Raw genomic sequence first — 5,159 nt, 5'->3', positions numbered from 1 at the left:
CTCCATCCGCATCTCTCCCTGGGGGGACAGGGAGGCCCACAGCGGGCTACCTTGACTCCCCAGCTGCACCCTCGACAGGGGCCGGACACCCCTTGAGGCGATAGAAGGCATGACGACCCTCAGACTGGAGTATCCCCGGGAGTAACCCAGGACTGCAAAATGCGTTCAAAGTGTCAATGATCAATGTGTCGCCACATTAGTTCTCGCAGTTAGCTGCCTTTTTCATCGACGTACGAACTGAGTGATCCACCATTCAGAGACATACAGTTCTCATTCGCCGGGGCACCGCTGCCCACACATCATCACACCTCAACATGAGCATGCGAGGTTTCATAGGCATCGTCATGGGCACCCAGACCGGGATTACTGGCCCCACACCGCAAGACAGCAGGGAGTCCTGCAGCAGCTGGCGCACGTCCACACCACCAACCTTCTAGGTCTTTGAACCGACACCCAGCGTGGAGCAAGGCATCCTCCACAGGTACTCATGACCAACATCAAGGGGAGAGGACTCCAGTGTGCCACCCCAGGAATGGCCCCCACACAGACAGAGGGGAGGCTACCACCCCCCTGCCAGGGTGGCACCCTCTCCCTCCCCCTACAACATGGGGAGTCAGCCACCTCTGGGGTGTGCGGTGGACCACACCATTGGGCCAGGTTCACCCTCCACCACCATCCCCTCATGGCAGCAGAGGAGCACCCGCACCTCCCACCGCACAGATGGACCCCCTCCCTCCCGCCACCAGGAGGCAAGGGGGGACAGACACCACCCCCCCTCCCTCCCCTCTCCTTCCCTCTCCCCCACAGGAGCCACGGGCTCAGTCCTGCTGGCCTCCACCACGGTGCACAGAGAGATAGGCGTGAGAGAGAGAGACATAGAGGGTCAGGGTGGTGGAGCAAGGAGAGGCCCTGGTACCCAGGGACAGCACCATCTCAGGTCCCTTGGCGTTAATGATCCTTCTGTAGGTTCACCTACGGAAACCTTGTTATGACTTTTTCTTCCTCTAGATAGCCAAGTATGATCGTCTTTTTGGCACACCACCGAGGCCGTGACTGACTCCAGCAGGGCTGATCCGAGGACCTCACTAAACCATCCAATCAGTAGTAGTGACGGGCAGTGTGTACAAAGGGCAGGGACTTAATCAACACGAACTTATGACCCGCACTTACTGGGAATTCCTCGTTCATGGGGAATAATTGCAATCTTCAGTCCCTATCACGAATGGGGTTCAGCGGATTACCCAGACCTGTCGGCCAAGGATAGATACACACTGATCCATTCAGTGTAGCACGCGTGCAGTCCCGGACATCTAAGGGCATCACAGACCTGTTATTGCTCAATCTCGTGTGGCTGAAAGCCACTTGTTCCTCTAAGAAGTTGTAGACAACTGCACTGGGCCGCATAACTAGTTAGCATGATGGAGTCTTGTTTGTTATTGGAATTAACCAGACAAATCTCTCCACCAACTAAGAATGGCCATGCACCACCACCCACAAAATTGAGAAAGAGCTATCAATCTGTCAATCCTTTCTGTGTCCGGGCCAGGTGAGGTTTCCCGTGTTGAGTCAAATTAAGCTGCAAGCTCCACTCCTGGGGGTGCCCTTCCGTCAATTCCTTTAAGTTTTAGCTTTGCAACCATACTCTCCCCAGAACCGAAAGACTTTGGTTTCCCGGAAGCTCCCTGGCAGGTCATGGGAATAATGCCACCGGATCGCTAGCCGGCATAGTTTATGGTCAGAACTACAATGGTATCTGATCAACTTCGAACCTCCACAACTTTCGTTCTTGATTAATGAAAACATTCTTGGCAAATGCTTTCGCTTCCGTTAATCTTGCTCCGGTCCAAGAATTTTACCTCTAGCAGTACAATATGAATGCCCCCAGCCATTCCTCTTAATCATGGCCCCAGTTCCAAAACCAATAAAATAGAACCGGAGTTCTATTCCATTATTCTTAGCTGAAGTATTCAGGTGACCGGCCTGCTTTGAACACTCTAATATTTTCAAAGTAAATCCTTTGGACCCCTGGGACACACAGTTAAGAGCATCGAGGGAGCACCGAGAGGCAGGAGCTGGGACAGGTGGTAGCTTACCTCGCGGCAGACCACCAGCCCTATCCCAAGATCCAACTATGAGCTTTTTAACTGCAGCAACTTTAATATACACAATTGGAGCTGGAATTACCATGGCTGCTGGCACCAGACTTGCCCTCCAGTAGATCCTCGGTAAAGGATTTAAAGTGTACTCATTCCAATTACAGGGCCTCGAAAGAGTCCTGTATTGTTATTTTTCATCACTACCTCCCTGAGTCGGGAGTGGGTAATTTGCGCGCATGCTGCCTTCCTTTGTTGTGGTAGCCATTTCTCAGGCTCCCTCTCCAGAATTGAACCCTGATTCCCCATTACCCATGGTCACCATGATAGGCACAGATAGTACCATCAAAAGTTGATAGGGCAGACATTCGAATGTTGTGTCGCCGCCATGAGGGCATGCGATTGGCCCAAGTTTATCTTGAGTCACCAAAGCTGCTGGACTGAGACCCAGATTGGTTTTGGTCTGATAAATGCACGCATCCCCGGAGGTCAGCGCTCGTCAGCATGTATTAGCTCTAGAATTACCACAGTTATCCAAGTAACGGTGGAGCGATCAAAGGAACCATAACTGATTTAATGAGCCATTTGCAGTTTCACTGTAGTGTCCGTGTGCACCAAGACTTGCATGGCTTAATCTTTGAGACAAGCATATGCTACTGGCAGGATCAACCAGATAGGAGCATCTCAGCAGGTGGGCAGAGAGTAGGGGCCAGAGCCCACAAGTCTGCCAACAGGAGGGGTCCCTCTCCCCATGGTGGGGGCACCCTGGGTGCTGGTCGTGGACCGGCAACCGAGACCCCGGAGGGCCACAGGCCAGCACAGTGTGCGTTAGCACTCATAGCTAGAGAAAAGTGGTAGAGAGCTCCCCCCCATGCTTCAGCCATGCAGGGATGACAGGGGATGGTGGCCATGTCACAGGACTCCTTTGCCTCATCCTGGGCTCATCAGTCTCACCTAGACTTCCACCCTGAGGGTCATGCACACTCCACACCCCCACTCGCACCACTCTCCCAGGATGGAGAAGCTCAACCCACAAGTCGTGACCCACAGAGCCACGCTGCGGTGGCCCTCCACCAGTGGGAGTCGGTCATCCATATCGATCGATGGACAGTGGGTAAGGGCACCTCAATCCCACACAGACACCTGACAGGACATCACCCAGGGCTGGGACATGGACTCTGACAGGACACCCTGTCTTCCCTCTCCCTGAGCTGGGACCCAGACTGGGGCACTCACACGCATGCATTTTGATGGGATGCCCCATCGTCCTTCAGCTCCCAAAGGCTGCCAAATCTTGCCAGATCACGCGTGCCCACCAGTCCTTCCAGGGGATGTACCTGCAGGGTGCGACTGGCCCCACAGAACTCCCCTTGGCCACTGAGGGGAAGATCCACTCTCATACAGACTTTTGGCCAGGAGGAAGAGGCCCATGAGGGCACCTCAACCCCATGCAGACACCTGGAAGAACATTCTCCCCCTGGGGCTGAGACCCCGACTCACACTCTGAGACACCATGTCATCCCTTAACTCCTGGAGGCTGCCAAATCATGCCAGATCATGTGTTCCCACCAGGTGATCAGGGGAGCAAGCCTGCAGGGTGCGACCAGCCTCACAGAATGCCCCTCGGCTGCTGAGGGGCAGATCCACTCTCATACGGACTTCCAGCAGGGAGGAAGAGGCCCGTGAGAGCACCTCAACCCCATGGAGACACCTGGCAGAACATTATCCCCTGGGGCTGAGACCCGCACTCACACTCTGAGACACCCTATCATCCCATAACTTCTGGAGGCTGCCAAATCGTGGTGGATCACACATGCCTGCCAGGTGATCAGGGGAGCAAACCTCCAGGGTGCGACCTCCCCCTGGCTGTGGAGGGGCAGGTACGCTCTCATACGGACTTCCAAAGTCCACCTCCTTTCCAATCCAGGGCTACTCTGGGGACTTTGCGATTTTTCGAAAACGCCTTTGAGAACGGGGCAGGGTCGGATACCTCTGCCAAGCCAGGAAGTCTCCAAGCCTGCAGGCCTCTGCACGAAGCTCCCTTAAGGACTTCAGTAAGGGCCTACCATGGCGACCCTCCCCTTCGACCCTGTAAAGAGATCTCTTTATTCGGCCGCAGCCCAAGGCTCACCTAGGGGACCCCACCACCTCCATGTCCTCTGCTGGCTTCCAAGCTGTGCCATGTCACCCTCAGAGGCTCTCAGGGGGACCTCCCTCCGATCCAGGCCTCCCTTGCTGAGCTTCCCTTGCCTGCCGAGGGGCAGGCACGCTCTCATCGGGACTTCCACATCCCCCTCCTTTCTGGTCCAGAGCACCACGGTCCCCATCTTCCCCAGATCTCCTGAAGGCTGCCGGGCCATGTCTCCATGCCCTCGGAGCTTCTCAGGGGGACCTTCCTCTGATCCAGACCACCGTCGTGGAACTTCCCTGGATCGCAGAGGGGCAGGCATGCTCTCATCGGGACTTCTGAGCCCCCCTCCTTTCCAGTCCAGAGCCATTCTGGGGACTTTGCGACATTTCAGGATCGCGGTTGGGTACCGGGTGAGGTTGGATGCCTTCCTCCTGCCTGGCAGGAGCACTCCTGACCCCGCAGCCTTCCACCACATGCTCCCTTGAGTACTTCCATCGTGGGGGCTCTGTCAGACCCCGCTCAACCAGGCAGGAGCACATCTGGCCCCACTGCCTTCTGCCAGATGCTCCCTTGAGGACTTCCATCCCACCGCGGGTACGATCCAGACCCTCTCACCAAGGAGGGAGTGTTTCCTGCCCGGCCTCCGTCTGCCCCTCTCTCTCCCTTCTGGACTTCCACCAGGATGAACTCCCCCATCCGGGTTTCCACTTCCACTCTGGTTGGAGCGCTCTTTTCCTGGGTTGCATATCTCCTGGAGGCTGCCAAATCGTGCCGTGTCGCCATGCCCTCAGAACCTCTCAGGGGGACCTACCTCCAATCCAGGCCACCCTCGTGGAACTCCCCCAGGCCACCGAGGGGGAGGCACGCTCTCATCAGGACTTCCACGTCCCCTTCCTTTCAGGTCCTGAGCACCACAGTCCCCATCTCCCGCATAT

The 5,159-nt window shown here is 56.0% G+C and overlaps 1 pseudogene; it reads right to left on the bottom strand.

Annotated features, from left to right (window-relative positions):
- Positions 1 to 113: 113 nt before the first annotated feature.
- On the bottom strand, positions 114 to 261 carry LOC122797362 (annotated as a pseudogene).
- Between the last annotated feature and the right edge of the window lie 4,898 nt (positions 262 to 5,159).

The sequence above is a fragment of the Protopterus annectens genome, chromosome 3.part0 (genome assembly GCF_019279795.1).
Source record: "Protopterus annectens isolate FY-2018-M chromosome 3.part0, PAN1.0, whole genome shotgun sequence".
Taxonomy (NCBI): domain Eukaryota; kingdom Metazoa; phylum Chordata; order Ceratodontiformes; family Protopteridae; genus Protopterus; species Protopterus annectens.
This window is presented reverse-complemented; position numbering and strand designations above follow the sequence as displayed.